The 24,531-nt window shown below is 36.9% G+C and overlaps 1 long non-coding RNA gene across 1 annotated transcript in view; it reads left to right on the top strand.

Annotated features, from left to right (window-relative positions):
* The window catches only part of LOC144376878 (uncharacterized), a 65,032-nt gene that overhangs the window by 17,693 nt on the left and 22,808 nt on the right, over window positions 1–24,531 (top strand). The window lies entirely within an intron of this gene.

Raw genomic sequence — 24,531 nt, forward strand, 5'->3', positions numbered from 1 at the left:
ACAGTGCTGTTAAATATCATCCCCACCTCACCCCCAACAGTCCAGTATCCACACTACAGCTAGAGGGAGCCAAGGCCTCCTGCTACCTCTCTGCTTCATCTACTGCTCTTTCCTTCTCTCTTATCTACACAAACTATACTGGGCTCTTTTGTTAGTCTTTGTTTATGCCAAGCTTCCAAATGGCTCAGACTTTGCACTTGCTATTTTCTTTACTGGGAAAAGTCTTCCCATAAATATCTGCATGGTTCACTATTTTCCTTTCTCACATGTCACCTTCCTGTCCTCTATTGTGAGCTTTCCCTGACAACCCACCTCACCAACGATATTCTCTAACCTTGCTGTTTTGCTTCATTTTTCTTTATAGTACTGAGTACTGCCTGCTGACATGTATACGTGTGCATGTTTGTGGGGGGCATATATAAAAATATATTTGTGTATGTATTTATTGTCTGTTTTTCCCCAGAAAGAAATATAAAGTTCTTAAAAGACTTTTGTTTCATTCACAATAAGATCTTGGGCGCCTGGTACTCAATAGCACCAAGTAAGTGCTCAATAGATATTTCACAATTGGACAAATGAACACATCAAAGAACAGCAGACTGGTTCCAGGACAACAAAATACTTACCAGGTCATAATATACCAAAAGAGTATCAGGGTTCTTAAGTAAGAAGAAGAAAAGGAAAAAGAGAAGAAAAAAAAAGGTAGTTAACATAGACAAGTTTTCCTCACACTCTCTTTCTCCAGAAACTTGTCCAGTTTTATAACAGGTTACAACATATTAAGGAAAATACTTTGACCTGCATGTCCACCTACTTCTCTTCATTTTCTCCTATTATTATTTTACTTCCACTGATTTAACAATATTAGCACTGAAAAAGTTTGGTTAAAGAAAACAGAGATGTTACTAAGTTGAAAACATAGGAAAGAAAGAGTGAAATATATAATCAGGAAATGTTTGCTTTGGACATCTGTCATGATACTTCCAAAGTATGGTATATGGAAAGCTGCATGAAAAAATCATCCATGTACTGGACATAATAAGTGGTCTTTTTTCAATTCAACAAAATAAAAAGTAAGACATAGGAAAGTGTAGAGTCACAAAAATGATGAGCAACAGAAGTTACTCAAGCAAGAGTTTCTGAGGCCTGGTTTAGTTTCTTTCCTGCCCTATTGTATCTACATAACTAAGTCTCATTCTATGTTCCCTTGGAGACAGGATTACATAGTTTGTCTTTGTGGTTAGCACAGCAAAATAAAGTCAGTCTTCCAGCAGAACGTGCATTCAAGAAAACCAACATCAAACTCTAAAATAACAAATAAAAATATTTAACATAATCATAAATGTCAAATGCAAAAATCCACATAAAATAAGAGTTTGAAGAATGTTTGCGAATGAATAGTTTTATATCCTGTCTATTCCCAAGAGAATAAACATGTCTATAATTTTGTTTATTGCTCATCTTCTTTTCTCCTCCTTTACAACAGTCTGAGTTTCTGCTGTGCTAAAAACTGGCCCTAAATATGTACCCCCATGAAGATTTAGAGACTGTCTGCCCAGTGTTTGCTGAGCAGTTTTGACTTGCAAACTCAGTTCACATGACCTTTCAAAAGCACGAATTTTCAAAATAATTTCTAGTTTTATCTTGGTATCCGAAAAGATGCAAATTTATCTAGAAAATTCAGTTTGTAGGCTGGTAAGGATTACATTACACAATACATTTTCAATATTACCAATTATACCTCAAAAAGACCTCCAAACAGTAGAATATACATTCTTCTCAAGTATGCATAGAGCATTTAAAGATATTGGCCGTAAGTTAGGCTAAAAGACAAGATTGTACATAAAATTATTGAAATTATACAAAGTAAAACCACAATAAAATTAAATTAGAAATCAATAACAGGAGGATTTGCTCAACTCACTAAACAGTAAAAATTAAACAACCGGCCAATAGGTCAAAGGAAGACATGAGTCATTGGAAAACTCTTTGAGATAAAAGAATAAAAGCACAACATATCAAAACTTGCAGATCTAGATTAAGCAATAATCAGATGTCACTTAAGCAGTGGCCAGAAGTTTTGAACTAGGGATGAACTGGGTCATGATGTTTCCCTGAACATAGACATGAACCATCTAAAACTTCCCTATTTAAAAGTAGTATGTTGTCAACTTCAGTGACCCGAACAAATTCCTACTTTCATCCCTTAGGGATTTGGAAACAATTGGTCCAACCAAGTCATTTTGCAAAGAGTCTGAGTCATTTCCCAGAGAAAATGACACTCGTCCACTGTCACGTTGAGGAGGGGGCATAACCTATGTGCAAAGCCAGAACTTGGCTTCCTTTTCATCAAACCATGCATGAACTGGTCACATTTCACACACACACACACACACACACACACACACACACACAAACATACACACACACTGCTGCCAACTCACGTATTGGGTGGTGGTATTAATAAAGAAGACAGCATTTATTAAATATAATGTTTATTTCCACACTGTACACACAAATAATACTATCAAAGAACTCAAATTAGTTACAAATCATGTTTAGTTTTGTGAAAGTTAGTAAGTCAAAGCACATTTTTCTTCTTGTTAGATATAATCATTTTTTTTTAACTTGAGAAATTGCTTTCCATCAGCCCAGACCTTTGGAATGGATACTTGCTAAATTCATGATTGTGTGTAATGATATGAATAAAATGGTTCCTGAAATTGATCCAACTACTTTTTGTGTGTGAAGTTATCTTTGGAGTTGATTATTCAGTGTCATCCTGTTTAAGGAGTGCAGGATAAAAATATATGTCTCCTTTCATTAGCAACTAGGACAATTGTGTCTTCTGCAGGCACAGGAATATAATTCAAAAATCTGCCCAGTTTTGTGCTCTCTTGTAGGAACTGCAGATGTTGGTGCCTGCCGTACTAAGGTTGATCCCTCTTCTTCTAGAAGGGCTCAAAGGACTTGAAATAAGGCTGAACCTTATTCAAATCAGGAGCAAATTCTTTCATCATATGCATATAAGAAAGAGAGTAGACTGCTTGAAATTTTGTAGAAGCTGGAATTAGTCCTTCTAGTGTAAGTCACCATGAAGATCCTAATGCTACTTTCTTCACGAAAGTCACAGAAACCTTCTCTCCAGAATATTTGAGAGGTTGAAAAAGTATTGATTTCTGTGCAAGCAGGATAAACTGCTATAGCAATTTCCCTTTCACAGTAAACAACAACAACAAAAACTGAATAAAACATATTAAATGGCTATTTTCCAGACATTGGGCATAGGCAGCTCAGGATAGCAATCACTGAGAAAAAGAAAACAAATAAGGTAAGCCCTAAGATTGCATGGCCTTACTACCTGGAGAGTGTTTCAGGCCACAGAAAAGAGACGGGGAACCCAAAACAGCCTGGTAGTCTTGCAGAGTTAAGGCAACAGAGGTGACTGGAATTTTCAAGACAGAATCCCAGAAAGGAAAAAAAAAATGTACATTTCTACTAGAGACTATCTTGGAACATAAAGTTTAAGATGAGGCCATGTGGGTTTCCTTATACTGAACTCCTGAGTTAAATAGACTTCTCCACCCAATTCTGGACCTAGGAAGACTCTTCAAATAATGATCCTTATGACCAGATCCAATCATAACAGACAAAAAGGGGAGCTGGGTCAAGCACATGCAGCTTTTTCTTCCCAGACTTACCAATTTGAGTGATTATTAAACCTGCCCTGTGGCAGCATGAGTAAAGGGTAGAGGAAGGTCAAGAATATTATGCAAGTTGAACTCACTATGATGAACGTGATGTTAGGAGTAGGAAATAAGTATCCCATGCCAAGAGCATTCACTTCACTATTAATCTTTACAAAATTGTCTAGCACCACAGGAGCACATTTGCTAGACAAATTTCATGTCTATCTGTATGTAAAGTTTACATCCAGCCAAGTCTGGATCTACTCAGATAACATGGTTCTTGCTATGCAGTTCACTCAGCCCTTGGCACACAGGTATGCAGGCTCTGATCATCCTGTTGGGAATCACAATCAGGACTTTGTGCCTCTAATCGTGACAAAGCCTTGGCTCTTTATCACGATGACCTTGGTGTTTGAAGCCATCTCTCTTTAAAGACCTGTCCAAAACACTAAGTCCATTATTCTGTGTTGTCTTCAAGGTAGAACAAAGATACAGGCTAATGTAGAACTAGAGCTAAGGCTGTTAGGAACTACCTATACATCTTTGCTCCAACCAATGAAAGGGAATTAATTACATAAAACAAGAACATGTGCTTTTTACAGATAGATGATGATTTTTGGAAACTGGCCAATACACTGGCATTTCAAAATAGGGGGCTCATTTTTGAGTTAGCAATTGTAATGCTAGATTTTTTCATCTTACAATTCCTTCAGAACTATCATTTTTCTGAAATTAATATTCTCAAATCTGTTCTCTCATTTATAACTTCAGCTCCTGCTTTCTCATCATTTGGGAATTGTGTCTCAGACTGCCTACAAGTTTTTAAGTGTTTTCCTAGAATGTCAAACCACATGTCTAATTTTCCTGAAACACAAAGAATCCTTTTCCACTTCCTTACCCCTTGGAGATTAATAAAATAAGATTAGTAAAATATGACTCCCACCAAATGAATTTTGCAAGGTAAGTAGGCATTCTCTTGAAGTAATTGGCTAAGTTCTAACTCTCTGAATTGGTTAAAAAATCATTTTAAAAATTAAAAATTTGAGGTTAAAAGAAGATGCCATATTCAATTTTTTTAAATATGAGTGATCATCAAGAAATGAGATTTATGTTGCCATCAACAGTACAGCATTTCTTTTTATTTTTACCTGAGTTGTTTGTGTAACTCTTTTAAAAATGATTCACCAATAACTACAGGAAAAATGTCACATACAAGATCACTTACTATAATACTTTTGAGATTTAAATTTTTATAAATTAAAACAGAAATTCTGTGAATATAAAAACAGTATCACTGAGAAAGCCACATCTTATTCAGCATCTTTTGAAATGGGCACAGCTTTACTTACAGAAAGTCATACATTACTAAAGATAGAAGATTTTATTGGATCATCTTGTCTACCCTTTGTTTCATAGTAAGAAGACTTTCGAGAACCTCCCTCATGGGTTTTAAGCCATAGAGTTCACAGTCCAAAGGCCCCAGTCCATTGTATTAGAAAAGGCCAACAGAAAATTTATCTTATTATTATTATTGACTCCCTTCAAGTATCTATTAACTGTCCAATTGTGTCTAGGTGTTCTGTCTTCCCTTAAATTATGTCCTCTCTAAGCCAAATACTATTTACTGCTCATGAAACTCAGATGGTAAATTCATTATTGGCCAGTTGGATTTTTTTAATTAATCAATAACTTTTCTCCCTAAATAAATTGTCTCTTAGAAAAAATTTTATCCCAAAAGTCTGTTCTGAACTCATTCCAGTTTATCTAATCATTTTACATTTATTGCTCCAGAGTTGGTGTGAAGCCAATGTCTACTTTTCTAGAATTCCCTGAAAAATTTTCTGTAATTTAGGGAAAAATCATCAAAGTTTTCTGATTCCTTGGGGGTTTCTATTGCCTAGATATGGTTCTAGTGTGTCCCCCAAAGGTTCATGAACTTGAACTTTGGTTCCCAGTGTGGCAGTGTTGAAGTGGTGGTACCTTTAAAAGGCAGGGTCTAGAGGGAAGTGGTCATTTTGGTAATATCGCCATTTTGATGATAGTTCTGCCTATCCATGAACAGGGTATATTTTTTCATCTTCTAAGATCTTCTTCTACTTCTCTCTTTAGGGTTCTGTAGTTTTTATTGTATAAATCTTTCACCTCTTTTGTTAGGTTGATTCCCAAGTATTTTATTTTTTTTGAGGATATTGTGAATGGAGTGTTTTTCCTCATTTCCGTTTCAGAAGTTTTGTCGCTGATATACAGAAATGCCTTTGATTTATGCGTGTTGATTTTATATCCTGCCACTTTGCTGAATTCATTTATTAGTTCTAGTAGTTTTTTTGTAGACCCTTTTGGGTCTTCTAGGTATAGAATCATGTCATCTGCAAATAGTGATAATTTAAGTTTTTCTTTTCCAATTTTTATGCCTTTAATTTCTTTCATTTGTCTAATTGCTCTGGCCAGTGTTTCGAGAACTATACTGAATAGAAGTGGTGATAGAGGGTCATGGGGCAACTGTCATTAGAAGGGATTAATGCCACTTCTACAGAGTGGATTAATTTCCAAGAGGGTGAGTTTTTGTACAGCAATTTCGGCTATCTCAGCTCACTTTCTTGCTGCTTGTCTTACCATGTTGCTTTTTCTGCACAGGCTCTCACAATTGTGACACTATCTGCAATGAGGCCCTCACTAGAGTCAAGCAAATTTCAGTTTCAAGCTCTTAAATTTCCCCAACTGTCAGCTAATTTAGCCTATTTCTTTATAAAGGACCCAGCCTCAGACACTTTGTTACAGCAATACAAAACAGACTAAGACAGGGATCTAGCTCAGCTGTGCTCTAATTCAATACTATCCAGGTAAGCCTGGCCCAAGTGTATCAAGAAGTGTGCACAGGAGTCAAACAAAATCAATAAGATGAAAACCTGAGTGTTTGCCTGGAGTTCTCTTTAAGTGGATCAGTAAGAAACCTGGAGCTGACCCTCTGTGGGAAAGCCTACTTGAGAATGAAGCCAACACCACCAGGAAAAAGGAACAAAGAGCTGGAACAAAGCTGTGTTCCAATGATCATCACTGGAAGTTCTTCCTGGAGATACATTGGCTCTCTTAGCTTCCCAGTTATACAGACTCTTCTAACTTCTTTTTTAGTTTGTTTATTTGTTTAAGCCTAATTTAGTAGCATTGCAATTTCCTGCAAAAGCTTACTAATTAGTGTACTAGGCATACTGATACATACTTCAAGCAAGGTAGGTAAGTAGGTAGATGACAGAGATAGATAGATAGATAGATAGATATAAATTTTGAATTCTGGTACAAAGAGCTAGATTCACCCTACTTTGTCATTTATAACATTGTGTTATTACTCTAGTATCATTGGTTCAAACCTGATCCATGTTATTTTCTATTTTCTTGATATTTCTTCTTCAGAGTCAGCCTTCTTACATGCTGTACTCCTGATCCACCTCTCACAAATTTCATTTTTATGTATATGTATATCAATGTATACTATCTACCAACACTTTGTATATGTTTTATTTATTTGTGAAAGTAATGTTGAGCTGTACAGTCATCCAGCTTACTGTTAATGATATTTTAACCTATTCATAGTACTGTGCATGTACAAATAGTTCATTTCTTTCAGTTCTGAGTAGTAGGCCTTCAGGTGAAAAATCTTCACTCTGTTTTCTCATTTATTTATATATTTTTTTCAAATCTTTGCTACTCCAAACAATGCTATCATTAGTATTCTTATGCCTATTTCTTTCTATACTTGGGCAAGACATGTTCTGAATTATACCCTTAACCCACAAGGAGGTGCACTACAAAAGAACTTCTTGAGTTTTCTAATTCATAAAAGCACAGGAGAGGGGAATATATGTGGGAATGAATTTTAAGGGTATGGGATAATGGTGGAAGCAGAAAAACTTCAGGGAAAATGTACAAAATTCTGCTTTAGATAAAATTAGACCAAGTTGAATTTATTGATTGGCCCTTTAAGCAGACATTTTAGATTAAATGTAATAGCTCACAGCGTTTTTTTTAAAAAAAGGGTCCTAATTGTTTGGATGGTCAGCTGAAATATGGGTTAAAAGATGGCTTATGGTAAGTGAACTGGAAATGCCTGACATCCTTTGGTTTATTTTCAATGAAGAGGTTCAAAGGCTCAAGGAGATTGGAATGCTGGGGTGGATCTGACCTGTACAACCTTCACTTCCATACTGAGAGGATCCAGAAGATATATCCTTAACCAATACTCCAAGAAAAAATTTGTGAGGAGAACACCAGCATCCTTGAAGAGCTCTCTCATTTATCTTGTCTGTATGCCAGACCTTACCATGGGAGCCACAGTCAATCACTTGGGAGATTTAAATGTGATGGGAATAATTGGATCCCAAGTAAGAACAGGCCAAGTGACAGCACTCAATCACCAAAGACAAGGTGGTCATAGTTACCATAATGGGCAGCAAAGGAAAATAAATGGACAGAATATCTAACTTCTGTAGATTTCTGGCACTGGCTAATCAATCAAAGTGTTTCCAGAAGCCAACTAGATAGAAAACTCACCAAATTCTTACTTATATAAGCAGAAAAATTTCTGGGGAAATGTGCAAAATTCTTTCTGCCTTAGATCATAATAGAAGAGAATTATGGCCCCACAATCAATTCCCAGATTTGAGCCTGTTTATGGACCCAGAATCCCCTTGAATTAAGGGGAGGCCAGATCCCCTTGAAAAATGACCCTGGTATGGTATCAAATCGTTTCATTGTTTATCTTTCTCCTACACTTCCTCAAAGGGACAAAAGGACTTTATGAGACTACTAGACATAGGCTCTGAATTGATGCTGATTCTGGGAGACCCCAAAACTCATTGTGATCCTCCAGTAAAAGTAGGGGCTTTATGGAAGTCAGGTAATCAATAAAGTTTGGGCCAAGGTCTGACTCACAGGGGTTCCAGTGAGCCCCTAGACTCATCCTGTGGTTATTTCCCCATTCCCCAAATATATAATTGGTATAGATACACTTAGCACTTGTCAAAACACCCACACTGGTTCCCTAACCTGTGCAGTGAGTGTTATTATGGTGGGAAGGGCCAAATGGAAGCCACTGGAGTTGCTTATACCTGGGAAAACAATAAATTAAAAACAATATTGCATCCTTGGAGGAATTTCAGAGATTAGTGGACAGAATGTCTGACTTGTGTTGACTTCAAGGACTTGAAGTCGTCAGGGATGGTGATGACCACAACATCCCTATTTAACTCTTCTATTTGCTCTATGCAGAAGATAGATGGGTCTTAGAGAATGATGGGTGACTCCAATTATAGCAGCTATAGCAAAAGAGGTTTCTTTGCTTGAACAGATTAATACATCTCTTGGATCCTGGTATGCAGTCATTGATCTGGCAATTTTTTCCCCTCCATTCCTGTGCACAGGGCCCACCAAACACAATTTGCTTTCAGCTGGCAAGATCAGCAATACATTTTCACTGTCCTCCCTCAGGGGTATATCAACTCTGCAGACCTGTGTCATACCTTAGTTTGTAGAGATCTTGACTACCTTTCTCCAAGATATCATACTAGTCCATTATGTCAATGACATTATGTTAATTGGACCAATTGAGCAAGAGGTAGCAACCACTCCAAATTTTCTTATAAAGAATTTGTATATCAGAGGATGGGAAATAAGTCCCACTTAAAGGGCCTTCAACGTCAGTCAGTAAAATTTCTATGAGTCCAGTAGTAGCAATATCTGCTGAGATAACCCACCTAAGATAAAGAATAAGATGATGAATCTGGTCCCTCTACAAACAAAAAATTCCTGATGGGTCTATTTGAATTTTGGATGTGAGGCAGCACATACTTCACATCAGTGTGACCCATTTACCCAGTTATGTGAAAAGCTGCTTTTTTTGATTGGGGTCCAGAAGAGAAAAAGGCCATGCAACAGGTCCAGACTAAGAAGGGAGTTACGGTGTTGTCAGGGGTAATGATCCAGATTAATATTGTGAACTATTGCCCCACAATGGAAGTAAGGAAGAGTATGCCTGGAATGCAGAAGATCGCTTAGAGCATCTCTTGATATACCATGTCCTGTTATTAAGATCAATGGGAAACTACAACAACCCAATTCAGGGATGACAAATTTCTCAGACTTTTCAGGAATGAAGTTGTGGATTACACCTCCAGGTAAAGAACCAAAACCTGCAAAGGTGCTTGCTGAAGGCAGAGGGAATACAGAATAGGTAGTAGAAGAAGAATTACAGCCACACTATCAGTTACAGAAATTAGGGTTTTAGTTGGCATTAATATTTCTTTCTTATTTTGTAAAAAAAATATGTTCATAAATATATACACATATGTTAAGTGGACATGTGTATTATTCTGTTATTTATTCATCATGTAATGTAATATTAGTCAGTAGTTAAAGTGATATTAAATTTATATTAGAATATTTAAGTTGTGAGATATTAGAAGAGTAAACATCACCAGAAAGAAAGAAAGAAAGAAAGAAAGAAAGAAAGAAAGAAAGAAAGAAAGAAAGAAAGAAAGAAAGAAAGAAAGAAAGAAAGATCCCTCGTATTCTGGGCAAGAAACAAGTGCAGTTTCTGTTGGGCAAAGGGTAAATATATGATGTTGGCAGAATTACAACCTTGTTATTAAGGAGAGTAAGTATGATGTAAAGAGTTATGTTTGAGTATCACATTGACAAGGGGTAGACTGGTGATGGTTAAGCTGAATTGCCAACTTGATTGCATTAAGAGATGCCAAGGCTTCAGGGTGTGTCAATGAGGATGATGAGGGTGTTTTCTAGGAATGATTGACATATGGGACAAAAAATTGAGGTAGAGTCCCAATTGTGTGGACAGCACAGTCCAATAGGTTGGGGTCCTGAATGGAATGAAAGTTGAAAGAACAAGGAAGCAACAGCAGATACAAGGTCCATTTTTCTTGAGGGGATTCTTTGCTGCTGAGATCACTTGAGAACATTAGACTCCAGCTCCTTCCCTCTTCCAAAGCAACCTCTAACTGGTGACTCTCCAGATAGTTTCCAGGCCTTGGGTCCTAGATTGGGGCTGCATCATTGATCCCTCCTGTTCTGAGGTTCCAGCTTCTTGAACTGAGCAGCTACTAGTTCTTTCAGCTCTCTAGGCTGCAGATGGCCATTATGGACTATCCAGCTTCTGGTAGTGTAAGCCAATCTAATAAATCCACCTTTTGTAATGATATATATGTATATGTATATACATATACACATTCATAGATAGAAATATATATATATTATATATATAATATATATTTCTATTCCTCTAGAGAATACCAATACAACAGTTATTAAACTTATTGTTAATAATATTTTGATCTACTCAAAGCACCGTATGTATGACTAGTTCATTTCTCTGATTTCTGAGCAGTAGGCCCGCATGTGAAAATTTTTTGTTTTCTATTTATTTATTTCTAGTTTGTTTTCAAATTTTTGCTACTCTGAACGGTGTTATCATTAACATTCCAATACATATTTCTCTCTATACTTGGGCAAGACATGTTCTTAAGTATACTCTAGCAGTGCAGTTTCTGGGGCTTACAATATGCACATACTCAGTTTCTCTCAATGCTGCCAAATTGTTCTTGAAAACAGCAGCACAATTTTCCCTTCCACAAATGTATGTGAAGATTTCCTTTTTCCACATCCTCCCCATCCCATGGTAAATCTTTTCTTGACATGCTTTCTTCACCACTGGTCACATATTAGTCATTAAAGTAATTAGCATAATTTGGATTTTGTTTGCTGATTTGATGGATGGTCGTGACTATGATTACACTTTGTCCTCTCAGAAAGCAATTTTCCTCAAACAGTTACAGGTTGTGACTGACAGCCTGCATTATTTCTATTTAATTCCATTTGAAATTTATCACTATCTTTTCAAGGAAGAGAAGAACAACTATATAAATGGTGCAATTTCCTGTGATAGCATTTCTTAAAAACCTGTGAAAAAAAAGATATTCATACTTCTCAAACTCTTGCTAACAGCATTTTTCTCTAAATGATCTTTTATGATTTATCATTTTTTATTGAATGATTCCCTCACACCTCATTTCCTTCATGGTACATAATGCTATTTGACCATGTGTAACATAAATTCCCCCAGCAAAAGAAAAGTGGAAGTATCAGGAAAAATTAATTTTATTTTTCCAGCATTTGCTTTGCAACTTCTTATGCTGCAGACTTGCATTAGCAATCCCAGTGTCCCCAGCCTGTCTAGGGGTCTGGGGCTTGTTCCTCTTTTATCTTGGAAGTGAAACAAAGGAAAGAGCCCATTGGTTAAACACTCATGTCAGATCCCACTCTCTGTGTGATGGGCTTCCTACAACTGCTGCATAAAGTGCCAATTGAAACCAGCCCTGTCATAGAGTCTTTTACAAAATATGAACAGTGCTAAATACCTTAAAGTGAATCGATTTCCACTGAAAGTGTTTGAACCTCCTTTTAGGTCAAGAAATAGCAATTTTCTGAGCTTCACTGTAACCTGAGAATTAATCCTAAGAGGCAGATGTGCACTGCATGCCTCATCTGTCCCATGAAATTTATTGAAAATGCCTTTGTATAGGACTGGCCCAGGAACCCTTCTCCCTCCCTCAGGCTAAAGTGCATGGTTCTTGGGCAATGGACTGGTGACTCTTTGAGGATATTCTGTCGCATTTATTACTTTTTTAAAAAAAGAAATTGGATTAAACTCAAAGGCAATAGAGTGTGTGAGCCTGTTTCAAAATTTTAAAGATGGAATGAATATTGAGTAAATTTTACAGATGGGCAAACTGAGGCTCCAGGGAGTTAAAGACTTTAGCAAGGATTCACAACCAGAGTCAGGATGGTGCTAGACCAGGGCACAGTGAATAATCATAACATGGAAGAGAAAGCACTTGGAAGTGTATAAAGTGATAGGTACGCATTGTGAATAATGGTGATAGCTTCCATACTGTCTTCATCTACAGGAACAGCCTTACTAAGGGGGGGTGGGCGCCTGCGTATGGGACAATAACAACGATGGTGATATCATTGTCACTAAGTTAGTGAGTAGATCTCACATGCCTGATACTATTACTATTCCAGAAACTGTATTAACTTGTTTAATCCTTTTAAAAACCCTATGAATCATTTTTAATATATCCATTTTAATGACAAAGAAACTTAGAGAACTGAAGAAAGTAACACAAGAAAACCCAGGATGTGGCAGAAATTGGTGCATGATCACAGCTGAGCACCAGCAGCAGTGTGCTGAAAACTGTACTAAATAATACCACATATAATAATACCTCCACACTCTAAACAATACCACACCTAAACTGCACCCCCACACACACACACACATCCTTTCTTGAATGGAAAAGTAGCTACTGAATACTGAATACAGGAAGAATAAATCATTGTCACCTACAATATAGTCACTCTAGAAGTGACTGTCATTCAAAGTCAATACTTTCTCTGCATCTAGAACCATTGAAAGTACAGTATAGAGATTCTTCATAAAACTGGGAATGGACCTACCAGTTGAACCAATAATCTCACTCCTTGGCATATAACCAAAGGAGTATAATCAGCATATTATAGTGACACAGTCTCATCAATGTTTATAGCAACACAATTCACAATTGCTAACCTGGATGCCTATCAACAGATGAATGGATAAAGAATTTGTGCTTTATATACACAATAGAGTATTTTTTGGCCATAAAGAAAAATGACTTTATGACATTCACCAGTGAATGGATGGATCATGGACTATCATGCTAAATGAAATAAGTCAATCCTAAAAATTCAAAGGTGGAATGTTTTCTCTGATATGTGAATGCTAACCCACAACAGGAGCAGGGGGTGGGCATAGAAGTTCAGTGGATTAAACAAAGGGGAATGAAGGAAAGGGAGGGGGAAATAGGAAAGACAGTGGAATGAATCCAACATAAATTTTCTATATTACATGTATGAATACACCACAGTGAATCTCACCATTATGTACATCCAAAGACTGGGATCCAACTCAGAATAAAATATATTCCATGTTTGTATAAATATATCAAAGTAGGTTCTGCTGTCATAAATAAAAAGAACAAATAAAATTTTTTTTTAGAAGTACATGGTTCAGGCCAGGCGTGGTGGTGCATGCCTGTAATCCCAGTGGCTCAGGAGACTGAGGCAGAAGGATCAAGAGTTCAAAGCCAGCCTCAGCATAAGTGAGGTACTAAGCAACTCAGTGAGACTCTGTCTCAAAATAAAATACAAAATAGGACTGGGGACGTGGCTCAGTGATCAAATGCCCCTGAGTTCAATCCCTGGTATCCCTGACCCCACAAAAAAAATGGTTCAGGTATTCTCTTTTTTGCCTGTATTAGAAATAGAGGGAAACCCATATTTGTTTCCGATTTCACTGTTCATTAAATAATATTAAATGACCATATTAGAATCTGGCCAGGGTTCAGACTACAGAAATGTTATCTTGGCTTATTTCTTCAGTGGGCTCTGAAATACTTTTACTAATAAAAATCCATCTTTCTAGTACTGAGATACCAAATCAGGAGTTTGAATCAGTCCATGAATGTGTGTTGGTCCTATGAAATCTGTCAGTTCTTTGGTCCTCCCCAATTCTTTGGATGACTGGATGGCTTTTCCTCTCTGGCATTGTTTTGTTTTTCAAATGAATGGAGATGCATTTACTGATCACTAATACAATTCTTCATTCCTGAGTCAAGGAAAACTTTATGCTGAGTGAAGAAATGGGAATATTCATTTAAAGGGATGACTCAAATTCTCACTCATGTTTTCATTCATAATTTTCCTCTGATTTAGTGAAAGTTCTGAAATTATGTCCTAAGAAGATTGTAGGGACAAACAGACACAAGTTACTACTGCTTTTATTGCTGCAGCTTGTGTCTTTTGCTTCCATTTGCTCATCAAAGAGTAACGCCTGGTCCATACGGAGGGATTGAGCAGAATGAGGAACAAGGGTTGCACCTGGGAAAATAGAATGTGAAAAGCACTGAACTAAGGACAAGATACTTATTCACCAAAGCAACCGAGGAGATAAAACATTACAATTCCAATAAATAATGGCTATCTTCATGTGGTAGATGACAGTCATTTTTACAGAACAAAAAACAAAGTCCAGCTGTCGTTGCAGGCCATCTGAGACTCAAAAATATGGGCTACTCTAATCATGATAGAAAATATCAAAGTTTCTAGAATGATGCTGCTATCACAATGTAACTCTAACCCTAATACAACTTCTAAACATTTAAAGTGAATAGCAGGTAGTATAAGTACCAAATTTGGATAGAGGTAGGCACCAACACAGAAATGCACACTTGGCAATGATGGTATTTGATGAGACTCAGATGGATCTTTGTCCTGAGTTCTTGAAGGAAAACAAGACAGTGCTTATGGTTGGAGGCACAGATTACATAATGCCTATCATCAACTCTTAGTCCCATCTGGCATTAATTATTTGATATTGACTACATCATTTAACCATATTGTTCTTTAATTTCTCATTGGAAAAAAACATTTCATAGGGTTTCTGTAAGTACTAAAGTTACCAGTACTTGAAAAGCTCTTAGATTAGCTAGAATTTATTAAAGTGACATGTAACAAATTGTAGCAATTCATTTATTTATTAGGTAATATTGAAAAATGGTGACTTAGAGAGCAGTTCTAAGATAATATGGATCAGGTACTTTGGGTAAGGATGATGAGGTGAAGATTGATGGCAGGCTTTTTCTTTCTAAACATCTACTTAAGTCAAGTATGATCACAAAGAAACCTCCCTGGCAGCCACTACTAAAAATGGGTACATTTAATTCCATAAATTTTAAGAAAAAACAAAAGATTCTAGAACATATCCTCCCCTCATTTCCTTCTCACAACCAAGAAGCCATTCTGGCAATAAAGAAAATGATCCAAGAAACTAATATGTCCAAACTGGGCGAGAAGACAATTTACAGGTTATCTGTATCTCTTCATTATCTAACTCTGGAAACAGGGAAATGAATTGCTAGGAGAAAACCACTGAAATGGAAGAATTGAACAGGCTTTCTCTTGCTATTGGGAATGAACACCCTAGGTAACCTTGCTAAATTAGGGAAAGAATGGAAAATGGAAAATATCCCCTATGTGGAGATACATTACAAAACTTTGAGTAGACATTCTGAAACCTGGACTAGAGCTTCCAACAACATTTCAGAAGGAGAGAGCCAGGAATTCTAACACAGGCTCTACTGCCTCAGATGAGCTCCTCAGTTATGCCACAGAATGACAAGAGCTGTTGAATGATTGGTCATCCCTTTAAATAGGCATTATGCAGTATATTTAAATAAGTATGGATTAATTTCCTCTATAAATAGATGTATATGACAAATAGCATTTCAGAGTCTATCTCCTTCAGCATTATCCTCATGATAAACTAAAAGGAAAGTACCCAAAGGAAGCAATTACATTAACTCTGGGAGGACTTAAGTACATATTTATTGCAGCTACACGTGTGTGTGTGAGTGTGTGTGTGTGTGTGTGTGTGTGTGTGTGTGTGTGATGTCAACAACATTGCTCTGGATGGTTTGTGCTTTTGTTTTCTCACTATACCCAGTGACTGCCCAAAACTGGGGGCTGGGAGGGAGCGAGCATGAGTACATCCCAGTGTTTGCACATTTGTGACAGGGTAGAGAAGTAAGTTCCATAAGACAGACAATTTTTGTGGGATTTTATGGTGATACTGAGGATCAAACCCAGGGCCTCAGCATACTAATCAAGCACTTTACCTCTGAGGTATATCCCCAGCCCCTGTAGACTATTTTTAAGATCATAGGACTCAGGGAGGTAGAAGGTCAAAGTGTCAGCCATAAGGTAAACAATTTGAAAATTCAAGGTCACCATGAGGCTCTGTCTTCCAGAAGGTAAGCAGGGCATACCACTGATCCTGGAGTTCAGTACTCATCAGCCATGAACCTCCCATCCCACATGCACAATTCAGGGCTTCAAGAGGCCACAGGGAAACTTATTATTCACAGGAGATTGAAGGCAGGGATTATCAGGAGTTTCAATATGGGTGTTATTATTTTATATCATGGTCTATAATGATTCCGCAAGAACTTCAGAAGACCCCATGACAAGTCCAATCTATTTCTTTATCAACTCTGACATTGCCTTGCAACCCTTAGGCCCCAATGGAAGTAGCCTTTGTTCTCTGCTAGCACTTTCTTTGCTGGAAACCAAGAAAGCAGATGAAAGTTAGACTTCAGCAGAAGCAGCTAGTCTGAAGCAACATCTGAATGGTGGATCATTCTCATGCTGATTTCTAACATGGAGCCTGGCTCTCCTGGCCCCTTATCAGGCCTTCTTTGTCAGGCCCAACCTGTGCATAAGAAGTGAGGAACTAAAGAGCATTTTTGCTCCTGGGAATAAAATTCTGCTGATGAGAATGCTTTTTAAAATTTTTTTCCCTTCTGCTCTTCAGAAAAGACCACAACTCATCTCAGTGTTCCAAATAACAGCATCCTTACTCTGCCTCATTATTCTTTCTCTGTCATTCTACATCAGCCTGTCCCTTCAAGACCCAGCTTAGCTCAGGCCTCTTCTCAGCCTTGGACGCAGATGGTCATGACTTCCTTACTTCCTACTTATAAAACTGTGGGCAAGTTACTCAACCTCTCTGACCCGGTTGTAAAACATGGACTCCCAGTGCTCACCTCGTAAGATCACTATGAGGACTGGATGAGAAATTGTGTGTGTGGTTCCTGTCATATTAGAAGTGCACATTAAATACTTTCTTTATCCCAATATGTGACTTTCTAATTACTCAGATTAAGTACTCATTTCATCTTTTTTTGGGGGGGAGGGGGGAGGTTGTACCAGTTGTTAAATTCAGAGGCACTCAATCACTGAGCCACATCCCCAGCCCTTTTTTTTTTTTTGTATTTTATTTAGAGACGTGGTCTCACTGAGTTGCTTAGTGCCTCACCATTGCTAAGTCTGCCTTTGAAACTCACAATCCTCCTGTCTCAGTCTCTGGAGCCAACATTTCATCTCTTTTTAAAGATGAAACCTGAAGGTGAGCAAGGGTTTTAGATCTCTAAAATATTTTTTAAAGTTGTCAGATTTTTTTATTAGGCCAAGGTACAGTATGTTACTCTTTTATTAGTATTATCATCATTATATTAAAATAATATTATAAGCTACCATTTAATGAGCACTTTTATTATTCCACTATTATTTCAACAGCTTTGTGGTAGGTATTTTGGTTATTTGTTGAAATTACCCCTAAAACACTCAGCAGTTTCAAGCAGCAACTAATTGAATGTGCCTCATGCATTTGTAAGTAAGGAATTTGAATAGAACTCAGTAGTGCAATTCTTCTGCTCGGTGTGGCACCAGCTGGGAGTATTTGCGGTCATTTGGGGCACTCAGCTTGTCTGCAGGCTTATTGGAAATAGACAGGATGGTTTCATTCACCTGGCATGTTGGCAGGAATAGCTGGGAGTATTCAGCTGGGACAGTCAGTGGGAACATGGCCACATGGCCTCTCCAGTACCTGGCTGCAGCACAGTCACACTCTTCTAGAAACCACAAGGGACTCCCAGCAAGCCAGAAGTAGAAGCTGTCAGTTCCTCATGGTCTGTGTCCAGAAACTGGCATGATGCCATTTTTGTCATCTTCTATGAAAGTTATTACAGAGCCCCCTCAACGACAGAGACTCCATCTCTTGATGGAAAGAGTATTAAAGAATTTGTGTTCCCATTTAAGTCACAAGTAGGGATTACTATTGTTATTTTGCAAATACAACCCAAAATTCATTGTAGCTTGGTGGTCCCAGATCACACATCTAGAATGATTCTAAAATGTCTAGCCCTTTAGGTCTGTTCTCAAGGCTTAGCTAGTCATCTTCCTTCCTTAGTTCCCTCATTCTCTCTCTCTCTCTCTCTCTCTCTCTCTCTCTCTCTCTCTCTCTCTCTCTCTTGCTCTCTCTCTCTCTCTCTCTCTCTCTCTCTCTCTCTCTCTCTCTCTCTCTCTCTCTCACACACACACACACACACACACACACACACACCAGCGGAGCTGGAAATGAACGCTTTTTCAAGCAGTTCTGTTACCTTCGTGGAGAAGCGCCGTGGGAATTGTAATGGCAATCAGTTTCCCGCTGCAATTGGAAAGTTGGTTAATGTATTGGCACTAATACAGCACCTCTTCCCATCACAGCAGAATTGGCTGTTACTGTTATAGTTGGATTATGGCCACTTCTCCCTCCTTTGCAAAATTTAAGACTGTGATGTTCTCGTCAAGGGAAATGATGATGGAGTTACTGCAGACTGGTGATTAAATTTGCTCCGCAACAATCCGCAAATAACCTACACATTCCATTTGCTGGCTTTGATTTGGTTTCTACCTTGTCCAAAGGGCTGACTTCCAGGTATTGCAGTGGAAAATAGGCTGGGGTGTGTGCAGGGGGCATGGGGCTTGAGATGGGAGAAAAAGTCTGTGTCAGATTGGTCTCTGAACTTCAAATAGCAGGTGATAAGCAGACGGACATCTCTGAAAACAATAAAAATAAATAAATTAAACTTGTCAACCTCTAGCTTGCTTTTTTCCTCTGCCTGTGGTTGGTGGGCTGGGACACTCATTTCTACTTTGCAAGGTCTCACCGTGGAATCCAGTCTCTGCTTTCCCTTATTGCAAGTAATTCTGATAGAGGGAGGAGAGGGTTCAGGATGCTATTATTCTTGGATAACAAAATTCCATGGCTTTTATTATAACAGTCCTCCTCAACTTTTGTCCTCTCACTGTGAAGAGGTCCCAAACTCTGCTGAAATCCACACTCTTGCTATAAATGCCACCAAATGGTTACCTGGTGATGAGACAGAGAGAGAAAGAACAAATGAGAGCTAAACTGTTAGAAGAGGAAACTGATGGCAGGCAAAATGTACCCACAGAGAATTTCTGCCAATTAGCACAAGTTTGATTCTTTTCGTAAAATAAGAACTGTGAAAAAAGAGACAAGGACTCCATGATGTCCCTCCACAATCTCAAATTATATTGGTCTTTTCGGCTGTGTTGTCCTTTTGTGATTCTATGTTGTTTCAAGGATAATAATGGAGGGGAATATTTTTTTCTTTTTTAAAAACGTGGAACCATTTTGTTTCACACCATAAAATTCATCTACTTTTAAGTAAACAATTTAATAATTTTTAATAAATCTCCAGAGTTATGCAGCTATCACCACAACATAATTTCAAAGCATTTTTATCCCCCCAAAAGAGACCTCATGTCCCCTTCTGGTCACTGAGCCTTCAGACCACCAGCCTCAGGCAATGGCAAATCTACTTTATTTCTCTCCAGAAATAATATTTCTAAACATTTCATATAAACAGGATCATGTGATATAATAGATATTAAATATAAATGGGACATGTGAGCTCTTGTGTTTGGTTTCTGACTTAAGTTGTTTTTTAGGTTCAACAATATCAGCATGTACCTATATTTCATGCCTTTTTATTGGCAGAGGCTTTCGGTTTTATAGGTACATCACATCTTACTTATCCATTCAGATCCTTGAGTCATTGCTACTTTTTAGCTATTCTGAACAATGTTGCTATGAAAATTCATGGACTTGCAAGTTTTGTGTACAGGTGCATGCACTTTTGTTTCCCTTGGGTGGACACCTAGGAATTGAATTGCTGGGTCATATCAAATACCTATATTTAAAATATTAAGAAACTGCCTATTTTCCAAAGGGGATGCACCATTTTATCTTTTAATCAGCAGCAGACTTTTCTACATCCTCACTAATAACTGCTACTGTCTGACTTTTATTATTATTATTGTTATTATTATTATTATTATTATTATTAGTAGTAGTAGTAGTATAGCCATGCTATCATCTGTGAAATACCATCTTACCATGAGGTGAACATTCTTAGGATTCTCAGATAAATTATTTTAAGATTATTGCCAATAACAAGAAAGACAAAAATTTCCCACATTTTAGTAAAACAATTGTCTCTTTACTAGGCACCTAGAAACTCAAAGTGGAATTTTACAAAGTTTGAGGAATATTTCTAGTTATTTTGGCAAATAGGCTCAATCATCTCACAGAGATGCTTATTAGTAGATGGGATTCTATTTCTAGTGTTACTGGGGAATGTTAAACTAGTAACCTTTGTCCATCTCTGAAGCATGCTTCCTGTGTATAGGAGATGTTTTGATAAAAAAGTCTTATCCACAACCACATCAATGTTTATAGCAGCACAATTCACAATAGCTAAACTGTGGAGCCAACCTAGATGCCCTTCAGTGGATGAATGGATAAAAAGAAATGGCATATATACACAATGGAATTTTACTCAGCAATAAAAGAGAACAAAATCATGACATTTGCAGGTACATGGATGGTGTTGGAGAAGATAATGCTAAGTGAAGTTAGCCAACCCCCAAAAAACAAATGCCAAATGTTATCTCTGATATAAGGAGACTGACTCATAGTGGGGAAGGAAGGGGAGGCATGGGAAGAATAGATGAATTCTAGATAGGGATAAGGGGTGGGAGGGAAAGGGAGGGGGCAGGGGATTAGCAAAGATGGTGGAATGTGATGGACATCATTATCCAAAGTACATGTATGAAGACATGAATTGATGTGAACATACTTTATATAGAGAGATATGAAAAATTGTTCTATATGTGTAATAAGAATTGTAATGCATTCTGTTGTCATGTATTTAAAAAATAAAACCAATAAAAAAAAACACTGAAAAAAATGCTTATCCACTACCACCTCCTACTCAATGTGCATACTCCCCTTGTGTTATTTTCTCACATTTTATAAAACTCTGATTTCCATTTCAGGTAACCAATGGTCATTCAGAAAATATTTTAAAAGGCTAAAGAAATGCTACAAGATGACACCCAAAGTAGAGGCCTAATAAATAAGAAGTAGCATCCTCTTAATAGTAAGTCATTACTTAGGAAATTGGAGAAGACAGGTGAAGTTGGCAAGCAAAAAGCAGAGAGAAATGATGCTTTTTGAATTTTAGATTGCACAGAGGCTTAAATTTCACCCACTGACCTCACATTTCCTACATAGAAACAAAAGCTCATTCTTTGTAAATGCACAGGAGGAAAACTGGGGGTGATATAGGAGTCTTATTATCAGTAATACTTATCCACATGAATATTTATATGCATCCCATGAATTCAAGGTGTTCAAATGTCCCAGTAAGCATGGAACTGAGGGATTTCCACAGTCTAGGACCTAAAGTGCTAAAACCAAGACAATTCCAGACAAATTGGTATGCTTGGCCATCCTACTTAGCAAATGTGGAGCTCTGTGAGGATGACAGATGAGACATTTGGTAGAAAAGTCTACTATTGATCTGGGGATCAGGATATTCTTTTTTCTTTCTTTTTTTTCTTTTTTTTTTTGTTTTAATTTTCATTATCTTAGTAATTGGCTCTGACTTAAGGAGTGGCTTGACCTTTCTGAACTATAGGTTAGGAAATAGGAAATCTCAGATATCTTTTTCAGCTCTAATATTCTAAAATTATTTAGGTGAGCATACACATCTAAAAATACAGATGCATACAAAGAATAAACATGACTGCTTTCTTTTGCTGATCCACAACGCATAGCCAATAGATTTGGGAGGAGGAATGTGACTTTCAAACCAAGAATTTTGGCACTATTGACACTTGAAAGATATTCATTAATAAATTGTTGATTATTTCCCAGGGTGATTTCTAACTCTTAAAACCCTAAGCATGAATAATAGTATGCTATTAAAATATCAAATACAAACTTTTTTATTTCAGAATTGTTCAAATATCACAAATTCTAATCCTGAGAGGCTAAAACTTTTCTCATGTGATTCAAGACATCCTGTGTCTCTAATTTTAGAACTTATCACAATATTTTATCAAAGTATCTGGCACATGATAGGAACCTAATAAATGTTTGTTGAATTCAAACAACAAATGAATTAATGCTTCTATTTTAGAGTTACTATATTTTGATGGCTGAGGAGCCTCTTATGTCTGTTTTCCCACCTTTTCATTTTAAAAAAGATTAGGGTAATATCAATACAGGCTTTATAAGTACTGAGTGAAGAAATATATATAAAAATATTTTGTAGGGCTGGGGTTGTAGCTCAGTGGTTACAACGTTTGCCTTGCACACATAAGGCACTGGTTTGGTTCTGAAATAAATAAAAATAAATAAATACAGTAAAAATAAATAAATACAATAAAAATAAATAAATAGAATAAAGATATTGTGTCTATGACTAAAAATAATTTTTAAAATATTTTTTAAATTACAATGTAACTGTAAATTACAATGAAACTTATTCAAGTGTCTTACTAAAAAAGAGAAAGACATCCTAGTTAATAGACATTGGATAAAATAATCATTGAAGACTCAATGAATTTAATGAGAATTCAGTGGAGCTCTGAATTTCCATTCTGAAAAGCATAGACATTTTTAAGTGTTTATATACATCTCTGATTATTTAAATTTATATAAGTGTAAATGTAAAACTAAAAATAAAATTTGTATGTAGCTTAATTCCATCTAAACCCATAAATGTAAAGCATAAAATGCAGTTAATTAAAAACTGCAATCAGCAAAATTAAAAACAAGCAAACCCACAGAGCAGACATGAACATACATACAACAAGCCTGACCACCACCCACCACCACCTAGCAACTGCTTAGGGGGAATTTGATTCAAATAGGAAAAAAAAAAACCATCATAGGATTGTTCTCTACTTTGTAAGGCACATGGCATTTATTTTGTTATGGAACCAGGATTTCTCAACCTCTGCACTATTGACATTTGGGCTGGATAGTTTGTTGTGAGGGGGCTGCCTGTGCATGATAGGATGTTTTCAACATCCCTGGCCTCTACCATTAGATGCCAGTTATGATTACATTCAATCCCCCATTTTGTGACAATAACTATGGAAGTCTGCAGACATTGCCAAGTGTCCCCCAGGGGACAAAATCACCTCTGTTCAGAATGACTGATTTAACCCGAGGGTGTATGAACCAGCTGGAAGAAATACAATAAATAAGACATTGAGACACTTACATAAAAATTCCATTGCAATCTTTCTATAATAATTTACACACTTATCTGCAATTATTACTCATCACATAAGGTCATTTTTGTCCTTGAATGAAACTGAGATTCTCTGCCTACCCCACCCCTTTACCTCGAAAGTAAAGTTGTTTTCTTGACCCTTGCTCTCTCTTGTAGTTCAAATGCAGCTTTGTTTACCAAAGTCACATTTGGAAAGTCATCCATCTGTAACCAGCAGTCAGGCCTTTTGTTAATGCTTGCTATTTCAAAAGGTTTAGCTTGTCAAATCTTAAAAACTTCTTTGATGTTGAAACGCCCTATCTTAGGTATTAGTTTTATCCATTCCAATGAAGCTTCTACCAACAAAGTAGCACTTCCTTGCAATAAATGAAAGATATACATTTCTATTTTCAATATTTTAATAAAATGCATCATGAAAAACTGAGCTTCTTGAAAGAAATAAGAACTAGAGGAAGGCAACATTCCCTGAAACATTATAAAGATTTGTAGCTTTTTGTCCTCCAAGAAACGCTCTCATTTCTCTGCATAATTGGCTAATATTCACCTGCATTGAGAAGATCATTGAAATAATGATAGAAAAAGGAAAAAAGTATTAAGTGCTATCTATAGTATTGCATAACTTCACATTTACATAGCCAACTACTTGCTAGATAAAATATTTTAGTGTCTAAAACACAAGGCAGCCAAAGAGGAACTGATATTCTGTTCCCAAAAAACCTTTCCTGAATTATTTA

This window comes from Ictidomys tridecemlineatus, chromosome 4, assembly GCF_052094955.1.
Source record: "Ictidomys tridecemlineatus isolate mIctTri1 chromosome 4, mIctTri1.hap1, whole genome shotgun sequence".
In the NCBI taxonomy this organism is placed as follows: Eukaryota; Metazoa; Chordata; class Mammalia; order Rodentia; family Sciuridae; genus Ictidomys; species Ictidomys tridecemlineatus.